Below are 18,954 nucleotides of genomic sequence, written 5' to 3' on the forward strand. Positions count from 1 at the left end.
CAATGACTAGCTGAGGCTTCCAGACTGAAGAAACGAAGAGGGAAATAAAGCAATGATCTATTTACAGCTGCCACGGGATGATGCAAAACTTAATCAGTTGTTTGTAAAATGCTTTCACTATCAGGGAAAAAAAAGCTGGGAAAAAAGCAATCCCTTGCTGAAGATAATTTCCAACCCATCTCCCTCTCAATTCTCTTTTAAAGAAATGCCTAGGGAAGTGGAAGTCCTTGAAGAGTGTCCCACCACTGACAGTTCTAGGGTCTCTGCTAGAGAAGGCTCCCAAACTCCTTCCAGCAATGCCATTGCTGCTGGCCCTTCCCACTGGTCACCAGACCATGGGGTCACTTTTCTTCCGGCCACACGCAACCCCGCTGCAGGCAAATGAGCCCCCCTTGAGGACCAGAGGGCCAGGAGATTTCACTCTGACTTTGTCCAGCAGTGAAGCATGAGCCATGGTGGGCTCTCAGCCAGACACAGCGCTATTTGCATCCGAAACCATGCTCTGAAGTCAATCCCTTTAGCCTTCCCTTGGTTTGCCTCGGGTTCAGAAGTTCTCTCTGGTCAGCTCTGCCCATGACAGATGGGTTTAGTCAGCACTCTTTGGATGGGCTTTTTGAGGACAAAGCAGTCAGCCCCATTTCTGACAAGGCCAGTCCAATGAGATTTGCTGATCTGATGCAATCCTGCCTGGAGTGACAGCTCCACGTAGCTCTTCCTCTAAGAGATGTACAGCAGATAGATGCAGACCTCTAAATAAGACAGTCCCTTCCAGTTCACCTCTGCTGAACCATGTGAGGAATGGCTTCAGTTCACTGTCAGCCCATTGTCCCAGCAGTGTTAGAGGAATTTGGCTAGTCTGACACTCGCACGTTCCTCCCCAATAATACTTCTCCTCTCCCGACTCAGCCCACGTTAATTGTGTACGACGTCTTAAAGACCACCCAGCTTGAGCTGCAGAGCATTCAGTGATGGATAAAAATAACAATTGCATTAAGCGAGGCTATGCTCCTTGCCAAAAAGATTAGCAGTGGGAAAATTCCTCCTTTAGGGAGCTTTGCAGCCAAGGACCAGCCCATAGGGTTCATGACCGACAGCATGCCCCACATACGTTTAACAGCTATGGGTAAAATGTGGGAAGAATTACGAGACTGGTGACTTCCCCTAAATCCTGCTTTTGTCCTCATTCCTAAAAGGGAGAGTGTGGTCAGATCAGTGATCCCAGCAGGACGGTAGGCAACCAACACCGAGGCTTATTTAGCAGAGGTATTATAGGGGGAGCTGGTGATGGGGAGGCTGTACCAACTGGAGCATCACCTTTCCCTCCAGTCCATTTGTTGTTAAAAACAAAACAAAACAAACTGAGGATATTGGAAAAGGAGGAAGAATCACCCCATTTGTTTGTCAAACAGATTTCCACTGAGCATCTCCAAGAACGGATCCATAGATAGCTACCCCAATGTGCCAGTGAAGAGTGCATTGTATAATGAAAAGGCACGAGCCAAACTGGATTACAGAGAAAAATACCCCCCTTCAAGTATTTTTATTTTGCAGAAATAAAAAAAAAAAAAAAGAGGCTTGAGACTTTTGTTAGATACAAGTGAATTAACCTGCCACTGTGCTGATAGATACTGCTGCAGTACCCAGAAAGGTTATCATGATCTTATCCATTGCCAAAAAAGGTGAATTAGAGACTTAAATACCTTTGCTAGCTTTGAATACTTGGAAATCTGTTAAAAATGCTTCTCTTCCCCAGGTATCTCAAAGTCAAGGACTGTTGAGTCCAGCCTGTTTAGAGAAGGTATTTGAAAGAATCAGTTGTGCTGATGTTTGTGACTTTAATGATCCTGCTAGAGGAAATATTTGGTGTGGGCACAGAGAAGCCTGTCCTCTGCAAAACCAGTTGCTGACTGTTAGAAATTCCCTGTGGGGCTTAAACGATACATCCATTCTCCAACCCCTTCCAACACTTGCTTTCAAAATAGTTCAGAAAAGTCTATTATATGGCCTTATACCTGGTTTTGCTGGAAAGAGCACTTCAACACTGGACCACAGAAGACTTTGTAGTTTATGCACAGAATCAGATTTGTTTGGCTGCCTTTCATCCCTTAAATCTAATCAGAGGTTACTTGGCTAATTTTACAGTGCAGTGTGCGCACCACCTTTATGTGACATAAAAAAAGACTTGTCACATCAGAAACACAGCAAGGTCTTGCAGAACCGTTAGCCTAAGGTTCAGAAGCCAATGCATACATGAACCACTCATGGGTTTTGTTTGCTTTCTCCTTTTCACAGATAACAGAGTTCTCTTTCCCTATCTCCAACCAGTTTCTAAACACTGCTAAGAAGAAGCCTTGACACCTTGTGAAGGAACAGTAAAATGTTAGGACAGGAGAGCAGGCAACAGTAATATTTAATGATTAAAATAATTTCTCTGAACCTCAGACTATTAGGAACCTGCCAAAAATTCTTCCAAGTGAGTTAAGAACTGCATGGAATGACAACTGTGTATAGATAACAATGACAAAAATGGCCTCTAAACACCTTCCAAATTAATTAATAAGTTCCTCTCCCACCAAGCCTTCTCCTGAGAGCCCCAGGGCCCAGTTTTCTTGCTTTTGATTGATTTTACTTAATCACAGAGCTTGTTAGTCCCTAGCAAGCACCCCAAATTAATGGGGCTGCTGCATTGTACTTGACCTCCTTTGGATTCCACGCATGGGATTCAGTGTTGGTGCCACCCAGCCAGATGTTTCCAGTGCCTTTTGAAAAGAAATGCATCTTTTCTTTTATTGGACACCCTGGCAAGAGAACCCACATGGAATGTAAACTCTGTGTGCAGAGATATATATTTTCTCTCACTGTTTATAAACACATAGAGCCCAGTTCTTCCCCCATCGGGGTTATATGAGCCCAGAATTTATCAGCATTGGAGAACACACTCCTGATTTACACTGAAGTGAGAGGGCAAATTGTTTGCAGGAGAAAAAATAGATTAGGCAAGAAATTGCCACTTTGCATATGGATTTGAATACACATACAACACAATATTTAGATTATTTGCCATAAACAAACTTGCCTCAATACCCACAAGACCAAACCTCAACTTCAGAGGGGAAGTCAGGGAAAAATACCCTCGTCTTCCCCAGTGGGAAGAGAGACTGCTCAGACATGAAAAATGCCCTTGGCGACACCTTGATTTGGCGTCTGCTTTGACATGCCTGAGCCAGCCCTCAAACTTTCTTTGCTTAAAGAACAGGGCCAGAGTGTCACAAATCATACGCCCACAGCCCTACAGAGGTTTTGCTGGCTTCTCACCTGCTTGTTCTCGCTCATCTGTAGCTCCAAGCTCCCTTTCCTTGCTGCTTCTCCTGCCTTGCTCCTCGGTCTTGCTCTTCTCCATCCCATGTTTGCTGCCCCACAGGACTGCAGGCTGGTCCCAAGAGCCATGAAGGCAGATTGCTAGGCTGGGTCTATCTTCTTCCACGCAACTGCTGGTCCCGCCTTCAGTCCCTGCAAAGTCACCCTGTGATTCTAATGGAAACAGGCATGTGGTTTGTGTTCATGGGCTAAAAAGCATGAAATCAAAGTACATTAATTTGATAGTTGGTGTGCATATGGATGAGGTAATAAGGATGGTTAGCATCAAGTGTCCTTACGAGACATTAGAGAAGCCACTGATGTTCTGACATCAAAAAAATTATGATATTTGTAAGGCTGAGCTCTGTGATGCATTTTCTGGCCCCAGTACTGCTGTTACTGTTGAAATAACATGAACGTACTGGTAACAGAATAAAGCATTTTCTATATACATATGTTTACACACATATTTATAGATGTACACACACACACACACAGGAGGGGGTAGATAAATATCTGTAGTTCACAAATGAGCAGTTTTAGGAAACTGCGGGATAGTAGGGAGTATTTTGTTTAGAGTACAGTTTCCGCCCTTTCTCCCTCCAAGACGAGATCTCTAACATCTGTCACCCATCGCCTTCCAGCCAAGCCAAAGGGGTTGTGAGCACAAAACAGACAGCGGACAGAAAGGTCATGCTTTGGTAAAGTATTCACTTGATTTTGGATAGATGAGAAGCCCTAACTGTGCTCAACCCCTGCAGCTTCTGCCTGCTGGGGCTGTAAAGGTCTGGCAGGGTGCTGCTCCTTTGCCACATTGATTTAAAGGGTCATGGATACCTCTCACAGCCAAAACTGGCCAGAGGTAAGCTTAATCAGCAACACTGGATCTCTCTCCCTCCATCCTCACCATTTCATGACTGTATCTGAATATGGGTAGAGATGCCTCACTCCTTTTATCCATTTTTTAATACTCTTACAGAGGCAATCTGCATTCATCAAGTTGAATAAAGCTCAACACGTTTAGAAGAGCAGAGGAGGGAAGAAAAAGGGCAGATAAATATACGTACATATATACACACACAGATAAAATCCCAGAAGGGGGAGGAAGGAAAAGCTGTATTACTGCAAAGGAGATCTGTTAGCACAAGACATGGGTGCACACAGTGCTGGGAGCAGGGGAAGACTGAAACATGCAGCTCCCAAGTGTTAGTGCAACTGCATGCCAGGACAGCATCCCTCCAGGAGCAGGCAGAAAAACAACAACTGCTTTAAAAGCAGAACTACACAAATTGGTTTCTGAAAGGGCTCTCGAGGGGAGAACATGGAGATGGTCTCCATGGCCCAGGGACCCACCTCAGGCTCTGGCTCAGGCCCAGAGAAGCCCCAAAATCAAGTGCAAAGTTGGAGCAGTCACCACCACTGTGCTCAAGCGACTTCTCCCAGAGCAGCACAGATGCAAGGCTCCCCCCCGTCACTTGTGCTGAGTTCCCTGGTCCATTCATTTATTATTTGCAAGGCAGCATTTGAAAGGGACCCAATGGGCAGCACCAAGCAGAGCCTTTTGATGCTTCCAGGACCTTTACGCCAGAGGGTTTGGGTGGCTCCCTGGGAAATTCCAGCCTGCTCACAGCTAAGCGACACAGGGCTGAAGCAGATCAGCACGGGGGGTTATAGGCAGTAGCACCACCAACCCTGGTTAAGCCTTTCCCCCTGCAAACAGTACTGCCCACACATCCCTCACTGGACATGTGCACTGATATGGGCGATTCACCCAGGGGCAGCAATAGTCTGAATATCTCAACATCTGGTGGCTTCTGGTGCTGCGTGACAGGGTAAGCGCATGGCCATCAGCCAGAGGGAGAGGGCTACCACCAGAAGCAGAGATTACATTAGCAAAGCCAGGTATGTGCTGCACCCCAAGAAGGGGAAAGTTATCACAGCTTGACTTCAAGCCCAGCCACTCCTTCAGGGGATTAAATCCTCACGGAAACAGGAAAAGATTGATTATCAAACATCTACCCTGCTCTGGGATATTCCTTTAGGAAGGTGGTGCCAAGCCACATGGAAGCACACCCTTCCTTCATGTCAAGCCGCAGAGGACAACCTCCAGCACGACTGCTCAGAAATCCCTGCTGGGGGTGAGCAGCAATCCAAACCATGAATCATACATGCTTAGCAAATTCCTATCATAAATGTCTGGCAGCTTAACTTATACTGGGCTTCTGCAGAAAGAGAAATGCATGCTATTTTCCTAGGAACAAAATAAAACAAGGCCTCTTTCTTCTTTCCATTATCCCTTTGAGGGGAGTTTGAGCTTTCTCTTTTTGTTTCAGGCTGTCTGGAGGCATATGATGGGACAAAGATGTGGGGATAAAAATCCAAAACCTACACTACCTTTACTTGTGATACTCCTTCGTTGCGGCTGACTCGATTCTAGCCCAAGATCCACTGTCATTTTAGCTCAAGAGAACCATATCAATGAAGCTGCATTGGGTGGTCTGTTAAGAGTGCAGACCAGAAGATGAGCTGAACAAACACGGTAGTTGCTGTCACAACCATTTTGTCTATAAGGCTGGTTATTCTTCAGTGTCTTTGGATAGCTATTCACAAGAACCCAGAAAGGATAGATAAATTATCTCACAGTACTTTAGGATATGCCATGAGTCCTTGGCATCAAATATATGCACCAGGGACAGGGTGGATGCTGCAGTCTGAGGGTTATTTTGCAGTATGTTTGCTCTCATAAGCTAGCCAGACTAACGTGAGGGATCAGGGGTGCAGCTCGCTGCAGTGAGCCGTGCTTGGGGGCACTGCCAAGCACCCCCAGAGAGGTGGTGAGAGCAAACTTGCTGTGAAAGCCAGCTAGAAAGCTTCTGCAGGAGATGCTTTCCGACTTAAAAAGCATAAAATCAAAATCCTTCCCTGGACAATATCCCTTTTGTTTAAAGGGGAAAGTAGTCCTGAAAAAGCAAAGTTTTTCTGCTGGAAAACTTGAATAGCTGAGCCCTGGGAGACTGTTGAACTCACTTTCCACAGCCATCAGGAGGAAGGTGAAGCTGAAATACTCCATCTAGGAAAGGCTCTTGGGAAAACAGAACCTATTTGTTCGTTGCTGATTTTCCTCCTCTTTCTTTATTGGGAGGAGGGGACCCTCTTGATGCAGTTATCCACATGGGGAGTAGGGTCCTTTTTCTACTCAGCTCCACCTGCCAGCAGTTTACAACCCCATGCACAAAATCCTTTCTCTGCTGATACATGAGCTGCACCCATCCAGCCCCATCTCTGTGTCACACAAAGACCCCTTTCCTCCAGGTCCAGCTGCCTGACAGAGATTGCAAACCCGGCGAGGCAACTTTTCCCCATTTAATTAGTGCAACCCTCCTCATTCAAACCCTCTGACCACAGAACAGCAACAGCGGATAGGGAAAAAGAGCCAGAACAACACAATTAGCTCCCTCGTGCTCGAGAAAAGCCATTGGGAGGGGGTCAGGAGCTGCAGAGCATTGAGGTACCCAGCCACCAGAGACATGCCCACATTTTAAGAACTAGATGCAAGATTTTGGGATATTATTCCATGGGATGAAACAAATAGCACCACCAAAATACATATTAGTTTAAAATAAATAGATAAATAAAATCTCTTTCCAGACTGGCTCAAGGTGGAGCTGGAGATTTCCTCTCCCAGTTAAAGCAGGGGATGTGGTGAAAGAACCTGGCTTTTGTAAGAAGCTGAGCACCACATGAGATGATGTTGACCTAAAACTCTTGTCTGCACATTGCATGTGCCCCAAGGCTAAACATGCCTCTGGGGCAGACGGACCTCTCACCCCTTAATCCCCAAAACCAGGAACAGAAGAGCAGGCACCATGGGAGTGGGAAGGAAAGAGCAGAGCAAAGGAAAGGACCAGGGACTTACCGTGAACCCAGAAGGATTTGCCCCACCAAAGCACTTACACAGTAAACAGAGTAGGACTCAGCCCAAGCATCATTTGCTGAGTGACACACTCTGTAAATTTGGGGCAGCTGAAGCACATGCACCACAGGTCCTGCCCTGGGTCCACTCTGTTTTGAAGTCAGCAGGACTTTTGCCAACAATGCAAGTAGCAGCAGGCTCCAGAGATGGGCTGCTCATCCAGACACTCAGAACTGTTTTAACTCACAAACCCAGCAGGAAAAAAAAAAAGAAAATCGTTCCGTGGATTCCATTTTTGCCAGGTTAGTGGGTTAAACCAGAGTCCAACAAGCATTGAAGCCAGCACTAGATAAACAAAGGCAGTGCAGGACTAGAGCAAGGAGGATAAAAAAGGGAAACCTGGTTTTTAAGGTAGTGCATTGTTAGATTGCCTCCAGCTGCCTTCCCAGACTCAAACCCTGGGAGCCAGGGTGGCAAGAAACAGCCAGCTGCTACCAAAACCACCAGCCAGTAAATGCAAGGATTAAGAAAGAAAAGAAAGAGAGCAAAATACAACCTGCCCAAAAATCAAGTTCTGGGTTGGGCAGCCTAAGAGCTTGATAAAGGCAGCTAGAAGAGATAGCCCATGCAGATGCATTCACAAGAAGAAGGGACTGTCTGGAACCATTGCATTTGGCCTCAAGATCCAAATTTCAGCCCAAAACTCTGACTGTGGGTGTCAAAAATCAGCCAGCCAATTGCAGAAGGTGGAAGGCTCTTTGCATTTTTCAGGTTGACCCTCAGAAACAGAACATAGGAAACCCTAAAATGCCCATCTCAAAACATCCCCAGGCACCTCCTCACACATTACAGATTGCTGATATCTGGTGATTGTGATGGAGACAGTCTTGCACAGGCTCCTGGACTAAGGAGGGAACAATGAATCCAACAGCTACTCCTTTTTTTGGTTCTGGCACCCACATGTATGACTGCTAAGCATAAAATTAGTCTTCCCAAGGTGGGTGTAGGCAAGACAGTCTCATGTAGTGCTTCTCATTGCTAAGCTGTATTCAAAGCATCAGCTGTGACATTTGGGGTGGGTGGAACAGGAGAGAGGTAAAATAAAATTGATTGAGAAACAGTGAAATAACTTAAAAAATAAAGTGGAAAAAGCAGAACAAAAATGTTCTCAGAGCAGGTTGTGTCCCCTCCCTGGCTCCCTCTGCTTTCATCAGGTGCACCCACTTATCAGACAGAGGGGCTGGTGAAGGACAGGCCCACATCTGCCTTTCTTGCTGGCTTTGTGATTCCCTTCTCCAGACTGAGCAAATCCAACTTTTCCGGTCTCTAACTGCCTGCCTTCTACCCTTTTACCTGTATCTACCTCCACCATGCTCCTCCTCGGATACAGAGACAAGAAGTGCCCTCAAATGCTTGAGACCCATGAGCACCAAAGCTTTATTTATTGGCAAAAGGCACTCTGTTTTGTTCTCATCACTCTCCTCTGGGGAGCTAAGCGTCTTGAAGCACCTGGTCCCAACACCTGGGGCCCCATTGCATTTCCTACAACTGAGCATCTCTTGGACCAACACTTACTGACTTTGATCTTGGATACCACCAGGACCCGATCCAGAGAGGCATCTTTTCTTGTGGGTGTTAGGACTGTACAGGTTCCTCTCATCCCCAGTTCCTAACACAGCAATATCTCTGCTCTCTATGCCAAGCTCAGGCTTCCCTTGTGTGCATACACAGAGCCTTCCTACGTGCAGCTGATCAGACACACCTGCAGAGGCTGGGCAATAAATAGGGTGTCCCCCACTGTGTTGGGGTTTTCTGCGGGTCTCCTGAGCCATGGATGTTTGCTTTCCATAGTTAATTAGCATAGCTTGCCCTCTAATGAAGATTACTGCTGTCTTTCCCTACTCTATGCTTATTAAGGCAAGCAGGAAAAAATAAGGTGTAGCCTACCTGAGACAGCATAGACAGAGATGGGAAGAGCAAGAAGCAAGCTCAGCTGATGTCCTCAGTAGCCCCATACTAATGCAAACAGCCATAAAATCCTCCTTCTCCTCCCTTGCTATGCCCATTCCCAGACTTGTTGCTGGCTCAGCTCCTGCCCTATATCCTCTCCTGAGCCAGCTCCACCCCATCATTAGGACAAAGTCCCACCTTGCTCAGCCCCACAGTGAGCACCCAAAGCTCCCCCAGCCCCACACAGCTAGTGTGCAGCCCAGGCAAAGTCCCTTCCCTTGGGCCAGCTCTATCAGCCACATGTGCTTTGAGTTAAGGCTGGGGTATGTTTCCAGTAAGTAATGCCCACGCAGTCTCCTGAGTAGTACCACAATCTGAGATTAATTGCAACAAGAAGTCACACATTTTATACTGCTGTTAGCAAGATTCAGCGCTTAATTGAATTTCAAGGCCCCTTGAAAGCTCAGAGGCAGAGTACGACTGTAACTCCCAGCCTTTCCTCAGGAGTCTTGAAGTGCCACATAAGCAAGAACGTCATTGCTGCCATTTCAGCAACTGGGGAAACTGAGGCACAAGAGGTGATGTGACTGTTCCTGCTCATCCAACTGACCCATGGCAGAGAATCCACCTCCCCAGAGTTATGGTCCAATGTGAGATCCACAAGACCAGACACGGGGTCATTTTCTGCAGCTACCTGTAGCAAACAGCCCATGGGGGAGACCCTCTCCGAGCAGACGGCCCCCGATCAAGCTGTGAGGATTGCTCTTTGGCAGATGTTCCTGCAGGGAGGATCGGTCAGATTTTGCAATCTCTACAAAGCTCAGAGAGGCTCAAAACTTCTATTCCAGATTTAAGGGAAAAGAGATATACTTCAGTTAAGATTAAGGGGGAAAAAAAGGAAGTACTTGGAGAGCTCTGTCAACATTTGACATAAGGGATGTATCAGAACAATTTTGGCTCCCAACAGCAAAGTGCTTGTTGACAGCTAGGGGAACCATGTGTTCAGCTAGTACCAGGACATATTTCCTCTCCTTTAGACCCCCACTGGACCCTTATTCCACCCATCTTTGAGAGGAAGATGCTGAGCTTTGCAAGCAGGGGCTGTCATCTGGACCAGACTTGAAGATACCACTGCAGCCCAGGCGGCAGCCACCTCATGCTTCCTCGCCCTGGAAATAATCTCTCTGCTGCATCCTTAGGGATTAAAGTTTTAATTCCCTGGGAGATGCCTCTTGAAGGGCTCCTGGCTGGTGCAGTTCAGTTTACACCATAGCACACTCACTTCCCTCCGGAGGGTCCCGAGGTTCTATCTGCACACATCAACCCCTGAATCGCATTCCCCTGGGTGTGAGCCAACCACAGAGAGTCAATAGATGGGACTTTCCTAGGGATCCCTGCAAAGGGGACTGAAGTGCTCCTGTGTGAGCCAGGCAGCAGCAGGCATGGCTGCTCTCTGGTCTCCCAGCATCACTCTCCGCGGAGAGGTTTAAGGCAGGCAATTCACATTTCACCCGGGAGATACCTCCCCCCTTGGTAGAGAGAAACATAGTCCTGGAATTCCTGTTTATAAAACTGCAATCAGGGCAAGCACAAATTGGGTAGAGTCAGTCAAGAGGAGGAAATTGCTGTCAGAATTTCTTTTTTTAATAAAAAGAAAAAGGTAATTTTTTTTAATCAACAAAAAAAAAAAAAGGCAATTTAAAACTGCTCTGGCTGCTGAGCTTTCATAAAAGCTTTCCAAGACTGCATTTCTACATTGCATGTCACCATGGAAGACACCCGAGATGTAGTGAATTCCCCCAAGTTAATTTGAATTATGCCACAAAACAGATGTGTTCTTTGGTGCACAGAGACCTCCTCCTTCAATTTCAAAATGACTACTGCCACATCCGATCAACTCTTATTATCCCACTGCATTGTCTGACATGATATAACAAGTCATGACACCCTCGTATATCATCAGAAGAGACGGTAGCAACTGCACTCGAGTTGAGAAGAGCAGTTATGGCACTGTTGTGTTGTTGGAGCAGGTTTGATGGGGAGCTGAGGCTGCTGTCTTGAAGGTATTTGGGAAAGGAGAGATTTTCCTTTCTGCACCAATTAAGACCTCGCAATCAGGCAGTGTGCAGGAATGAAGGTGGAATTAATTGGTGAATCGTATGGAATTTCACCCTCTGGGCTCAGCTCCCAACTTGTGGGAAATGACACAGATTTAATCAGAAGCTTTGAAAGGAGGAAGAAATCATTAGAAACACCCAGCCTGGCCTCCTGTGTTACAGCGGGTTGTGCCTTTCACCCAGAAATTCCTCCATCAAGTTCAATAACCCAGGGCTGAGGAGTAATCTGCCACTGCGTGATAGATATACGCTTGAGACAAAGCTGAGAAAAAATGCACAAGGTCCTTTGGACATCTATTCCAATGGTTAAAACCCTCTCATCTTTAGAAAGCATTAATCTAATACCCGTTTTCTGATTTCAGCTTGCAGTCACTGTACCTGGCTGGGTTTTCTCCTGCTGGCTTGAGGACACCTCTACAACCAAAGCTCAGTGACGTGCAAGTGGCTGATCCAGGTGGCAGATGTGCGGGGCCATGAGCGCAGGGACATGCAGCGACAATTTCCAAGTGCCCCGTGAAGCCAGAAGCAGCACAGTTCCCCTCCTACAACGTCCTCCTCTGAGATCTTTCCACCTCCAAGTGGTAGTTCAAGGACTGCCACAAACCACGCTTTTCTGCTATCTTTCCCTGGATGCCCTTAGGGCCCAGGTAACAAACGTTTAGAGTTTGGTGCTTTTGGCTTCTCTGATCACCACATTTCCAACCTTCTCCATGCCTCTAGATCACCTAATCAACTGTAACAGCAAGTTTCTCCTTCCCACTCTTGCCATGCTGAGTATAGATAACCATGACCATGGGAAACACACCCTTCGGCATGACCTAATGTTGATTTAACCAGTTCTCCCCACTTAGAGCCTATAGATCCTCCACATAAGCCCATATTTCTCCATTTCTGCTATTACCGTGACTTGAACTAACCCTAAGTATAGAAAAGGTGCATTTGCACACCCACGCTTGCAGGGCAGCAAATGCACAGGGTCATGTCTGATTTTCCCTTTAGGTAAGTTGCTGTAAGAAGATCTCAGTGCTGAGCTGTAAGGTAAATTTTCCAGATGCGAGTCATTCTTTGCGTCACATACAGGGGAAGAAGTCCGATTTTATGGCACTTCTGGTAAAAGAATGCAGAGAATGTGTCGTAAACACTCCCCCCATCAAATAGGTGGTAAATTGAGCCATGAGTGTTTGAAACACTGTACTTCGGAGAACTGGTGGGAATGATTTGGAGTTTTGAGGCTTTTTCAGTCAAATTTTCCTTCCTCTCTTTCTTTTTATTGTATTTCAGATGATGAGGAGGTTTTTTCTCTTCCTCACTCTCCTGGTATGCCATGCTGATAAGGTGGCTACCAGAATCAGTAAGCAAGAAAAAATTTGTGGCTATATACTTTCTGTCATTGGCTCCATGATGGCTCCCCTAAGAAATCACAGCCCAAACCATGCCCAGGGGCTGCGGAGGAGAGCACCTTTCTGCCTGTCAGATGGAAGAGGAGTGCTTTCCCACCTTCAGAAGATCTTTATCCAGAAACAGGCAAACAAACAAACCACCCAGCAACCTTTCTTCCCCTGGTGAAAATATTTTAACAATCCCAGATAAAAGAGCCAAGTTTGACAAGGCATTACATGTGCTTTTCATGAATTTTTGCAGGAGGTGGTTTCTGGACTGACTTAAGGAATGCACTTAGCATGCTGTTTCCCCTATATAAAAACACTGAATTAGCATTTCTCCCTGTGATTCTCAGCGTGATATTGCTATGTGCAGAACAATACAGGATAAGTAAAAACCCATAAAAAAGGCTCTCGTAAAATTGCACAGTGCTTAGTTTTCTTTCATTAATCCCCTGACTTCATCAGTTGTTCCGTCTGCTGATAGGAACAATGGTCTCCTCCACAGTGCTCTTACACTTATCAAAAAATCTCTGCTCTCCAAGATACAAGTGGTGGCCACCAGCCAGCTGAAAACAACGATCCCGAGGAGTATCTGGAGATACTATCCCTGCTCGTTTTGAACTGTTATCAGGCATGGGGTTGGCAATAGGAAGACAGGACACCCCCTTTGACCCTATGGGCAAGAATGTCAGCTCGGGGGTTATCTTCAGGGTCCATCTAATTATTCCTTAAGAGCATTTTAATTTGCAGCCGGTTCTGTTCCTGTTTCATACCTGGCGTCTAATTTATGGGGCAATGTTTCTTTAAGACTGGCATTAAAGCGCAGCAGTAACAATCTAGGGTTAAGAAGGTTAGGCATTATGTCCAGATTAGTATTATCAGATGACCTGAAGCAGGGGTTATATTAAAAAATTCCTTAATTAAAAAATACAGGTCAGAACCAGTTTAAGCTCCAAACCTCTGGTTATATTCACTAATTAGAAGGCTTGGACGCATGCCTCAGAGTGATGGATGAGCTGTATCTGCCTCATGGCATCACATGAAGAGATGGGACACGGCTCCCCAGGCACAGGGTGCAGGCAAGATTGCACATTTTCTTCATTTCAATTCACCTCTCTTTTTTTTTCCCCAGAAATTAATAGACCACAGGCATTCAGGAATCAGAAATCAGCAGGGCACTAGCTTCTCTTGGTTGCTTCGCTCTGAACTTCAACTTACGTGCTGAAGCCATGCCAGCTGTTTTCTCAAGAAAAGCAGAGAGCACCTATAGTTTAACCCGTTATTAACTTACTGCTGAACCTCCAAAGTGCCTGTGCAGGAGTCAGGAGATATATTTTCCTTCCTTTGCCCAAGCAGGAGAGTTTCATACCCTGGAGGATGCCCTATGCCTCTGCCGGGTGTTCTCAAGGTCTTCAGCCTTGCTCTGATAGAGGTCTAAGTCTTGTGTATGGGAAAGGTTTGCTAGGAGACAGACCCCAAGCAACCACATCTCAAGTGCATGAGTTGAGCAATCCTGAGCAAGAAGCAGGTGTTAACATACATACAGATGCCCTGTCTGGTTCAGATGCAGGTAGGGAGTTTGTGGCAAGGATGTAGGTTTTATCCTAGTCTCCTTGAGACCACCATGCAACACAAGACCCTCACCGGAACTGCCGGTGACAGTCCTGTGCCTGAAAAATCCAGAATATTCACTGCATGGTTTCTGATGAAACCAAACCTCTTCTAGCCATTGCAATTCCTTGTCGGAAGAGAGCAAACCCTCCCCACGAACCTCACCAGAATGGTCCTGCTTGAAATGTCCACCTGGCATTTGGACAAAACTGCTTTTTCACTCAGAGAAAAATCTCAGCATTTGTACAAAAGAACTGGAGAAGGCCATGGGGAAGTGTCAGGAGACAGGGCAAGGAGATGAGCCACTCACCCTGGGAGATTAGAGACCTACAACACTGGAAAGGAGTGGAAGCAAGCCCTCTACCCAGCTCTGTGCTAACAGCTGCAGGTTTTCCCTTTCGCATTAACACTTCAGATGCCAGAAAGCAGATTGTGCCCTCAGTAAGAAGCTTGTAAAAAAATCCAAACCAAACAAAAAAAACCAACCTTTTTTTTTTTTTTTTTAACTACAGTGTATTATAACCTATTGAAAACTCAAATAACTTGCATATTTCATTTTGTTTATCTGCTGCCCTGAGTAGAGATTTTGCTATATAGCTTCTAATTCCTTTGGGAAAGCCAACTGTTAATCCGACAGAGAAAGCCACAAATGAAAGGCGGCTCTCCAATTTAGAGAAAAAAGCATTTCCTTGCAAAAAAACATTAATTACTTGGTTATTTCAGCACGCAAGCAAGTTTAGTGAGTGCTCAGTAGGTATTTCAGATAAAATTGGAAAGGGAATTGTCACAGTGACAATTGATTTGTTTGGTATTAGTTCTGCTGTGCTCTGCCAGTGTGCTTCTCCATTAAAGGACATTATTGCTGTCCTCCTGTTTCATTTACGTAATGAAAATAGATGAGTTGTCAAGGCCTGTGTGGCGAAGCACCTCATCCCTTTTCATATTATAGGAGGAGAAAGCGAGGTGGTCTCCATCCCACCACCTTGTCAATCTACCCAGGGCACACTAAGTGACAACAGCACACCTTTATTAGGCACAGCATCAGGAGGCACCAGGCAATCAACCCGAAATTCATCCTGTCCACCATTTCCAACACCCTCACTCATGCAACACAAGGAATACCTCAGTAAACATCTCCTACATTCAACAGTGGTGGCAGAAATGACCCAGAGCCCCCACGGTGAGGTTAACAGCCAAGCACCACAAGATCTGTAGGGCAAAGAACATCTCCATTGGTAGCAATTTGTACAGCCCCTTGCACGGTGTGGTTCTAATCACTGATCAGAGCCACACAGTCTCCGGCTTGACAGATATTACATTTCTTTGTAATCCCCATTCCTTTTGTAATCCCCATGGGCTCCAGCCTATGCCTGGGGAACTCTACAGGCAAGTGCTCAAGCGTGACGGAGGGAGAATGGTGTTTGGTGAGAGTCACTGACAGCTGAATGCGTTAGGAGATCATTGAGTCAACAGCATCTTCCAGCCAACGTGGTTGTAAGACTCCAGCATCCCAAAGAGCCGCAGAGGAAAGAAACAAAGAGGCAACGTCTCCTTTTGGAGAGCATCATCCAGGTGTTTGGTCCTTTCCTGACACACCGGGGCACACAAAGTGGATCAGAGCAGGCTTTCCTCCATTCCAGATTTATTACTGGAAAAGGCGTCTCTTAGGAAACCTACAGAGTTTCTGGTTCTCATCTCCTCCTCCCTGTAGCTGCCACATCACTTGGCACTGCAAATTGCATAAATCAGCAGAAACAGCCGGAGATGAAAGCATAAATAGGTCATCAGAGAAGTTATTGACACTAAAGGGCAAACCCTGCCCTGACAGGCACCCTGCAACCTCCCGTTCACTAGGAAGGAGATGGAAGGGGTGTACGTCAAGGCCCTCGGGACGGGGGTTGCACTGATGGCAGGTCCAACTGATGTGGGCGTCTGCAGGTCAGAGGGGAAGATGCTTCAGCCCGATCTGCTTCCCACTGGCTGAGATTTGGTTTTAGCAGATAGCCACTATTTAATCACCTTGAATCCCATTCCCATCTCATAGACCCCAGTGATTTATGGGCCAGCAGAGCTCAAGCAGGACTGTGGTGCTTTGCAGTGAGGCTGGCAAGAATAAACCATGGAGAGCCTCAGACTTTAGGAAGATGCTGAGAAATCCCAAGTGCTTGTCTAAGACCTAGAGAGGATGGGAGAGGGGGAGAAACACTGAGCACAGAGCACCGACTCCTTTAATTCAAAACTCTGCTTTGATACTTGTATCTTAAAATCTTCTGTTCTTGACTTGCAGGTGAGAAACATAGCTTTCTCTGTAAAAGGGGAACAAAAATTCTTTCTAAACTGCCTCCTTAAAAGCTGTGAACTGAAAAGGAAGAACCCACATGTTTAAAACTCTGGGATTTTAACACTGCTCCTGAGCTAAGGGTGGGGAGATCAGGAGAGTCCCCAAGGAGAAGCTAACTCCCAGGGCTTCGCAGCTCGGCTTTAGCACACTGCAAATTTAAAAAAAACGAAACAAAACAAAACAAAACCAAGCAAAACTGATTTGAAATAACCCTGAACCCCAAAGGGAGTTTCCAAGAGCTTCACTACAGCATTTACACTCAAATTGCTACCCAAGGGAGCAGCAGGACCGACATGACCAGATATTTACACCAGAGCACAAGCTTTTCCCAAGCAGAAGATCTCCAACTTTACCCTCTCTCCTATCTTGCTTCTTTTCACATCACACTTAGGCTTTCCTGGGACTGATTCTCCACCATAATAGCAGACAGGAGGAATGTGGCACACCGGGTTTGTTTGGATAAAGTGCGAAGGAGGGATTACTGTTAGCTTTCTAATGGAAAACTGGCACTGCTGTTAGCTCTTAGATAGGTACGAGGTTTTGTAAATAACAATTGGACACAGGAGGGGGAAGCCTCTATATTCCCCAAACAGAGCGAATTACCAATACTCCAGGAGGAACGATCAGGCAGGATGCCAAGCCATAGCTAATGTTTTCCAAAAATAACTAAGTCAAAAGTCCATAAACGTCAGGAATTTCTAGCACAGAAACTACAGCCCGCTTGTTCTCTGATAACCAGCTAGGAGCAAGCCTAGCAAAGCCTTAAGTGATGGTGGGACTCGTGCCACTGACTTTGGTGGTCCAAGGAGCTGTTTACATGCCCTGTGTCAGAGCTAAAAGCAAGCCACCTTTTGCCTGATGCCCTCTTGCAAATATTTTCCTGCTGGTGAAAAGCAAAAGAGGAGGGGGAAGGGTTGAAAGGAGCTAAAAGGCCAAGTTCAGCTTGCTGCTGTATCCCCTGACCCTATAAACCAGACCTTTAGCATATCAATAGGGAAACCAAGCGGAGGTGGTTAAATCCTCACCCACCAAGCCCACCAGAGAGGCACGTTATGCTGACAACTGTTCTTCCCTCACTTGAACTACTACTGAGCTAGTAGTTTAAGGCTTGCTGAAACAGCCCCTCTACTACCTTGCAGCAACTGCAGTGGGTGAATACTCTTTCTTTCCAGAAATACCTCTCTCTCTCCGGCAGCACCGTCTACTCTGCATAGCAGGGGATTCTGTAGGGAACAAAGATAAAGAAACACAACTGTAAAACTACTTCTAAAACAGGCACAGAGCTGGGAAACGTTTCCTATCCCTTAACCCCTTTTGGGGTCCCAGTGCTGCTGCCACATGGCAGGGCAATCGCTGCCCAGAGGGTGGGAGTGGTGGGGGACCGCAGAGCTACAGAGGTGGAGAAACATCAGTGGGTGCTACAGCTCTTCTTACAGAGGTGGATGGCATCAGTCAAGATGACCATCGCAAAGGTTTTCCTCCTCTGCTTGCAGACAATCTGTTCCTGCTGGTGCGGTGCAATTAGGTGGCAGCATTTGGGGAAAATCCTAAGGAATGCACATTATCTGTCATGCAGCAGGCACAGCCTACTCAGCCATGTTAATACAAGGGGAGATCTGTGCCATGCCACATTTGAAACACCGGATTTGAAATTTGCACATTTGTTTCTTGCCAAGCCTGATTTCGCTCGGGCCATTGCTTAGCTGAGATGAAACTCAGTACATAAAGTGGCTCAAGGATTTTTGGTTGGGGATGCACAGGCACCTATTAGGAAACAGGCTCAGTGCTTTCCCCTAAACTACAGCAGGAGGAGAGTCAAGTGATTATACTGAGGGTTTAGCACAGTTCCTATATAACTTGTATTCTTCCAGCGGTATAGTTTTATTTTCAAAAGTGATTAAACCATAATTCTCATTAGCTTGGCTCCTTTAGCAATGCAGAATACCCCTATCTGATTGGCAAAAGGAGGCAGGGATTCAGAAAGCAAGCCTGCATTCTTGTTAAAGCATGGGCAGTATTTTTTCAGCCTTCTCCTGTTTCAACAAGACATTAGTATGTACAATGTGTGCTGTGGAACTAGTTTGGTCTAATCCTCTTCTTTGTTTGCCTTTCAGTGTTGCAGTTTTCAAATTAGTATGGCATTAGCCTGCTGAGGAAAATGCAAGGCTGTCTCACTCTGAGTAAGTTATAAGAGCCACAAGCTTTGGTTAGGTGCGACAGCACTTCCAGAAGCAAGTCCCACACTGAGCAAGGTCCAGGAGAAGAGCACACAGCAGCCTGGGA

The 18,954-nt window shown here is 46.2% G+C and overlaps 1 long non-coding RNA gene across 1 annotated transcript in view; it reads right to left on the reverse strand.

Annotated features, from left to right (window-relative positions):
• Positions 1 to 18,954, reverse strand: part of LOC141924992 (uncharacterized) — a 61,828-nt gene that overhangs the window by 25,616 nt on the left and 17,258 nt on the right. The window contains exon 3 of the long non-coding RNA XR_012623722.1: positions 17,804 to 17,894. This is a non-coding gene — a long non-coding RNA (uncharacterized LOC141924992). The remainder of the gene's footprint in view (positions 1 to 17,803; positions 17,895 to 18,954) is intronic.

The sequence above is a fragment of the Strix aluco genome, chromosome 6 (genome assembly GCF_031877795.1).
Source record: "Strix aluco isolate bStrAlu1 chromosome 6, bStrAlu1.hap1, whole genome shotgun sequence".
Lineage (NCBI taxonomy): Eukaryota > Metazoa > Chordata > Aves > Strigiformes > Strigidae > Strix > Strix aluco.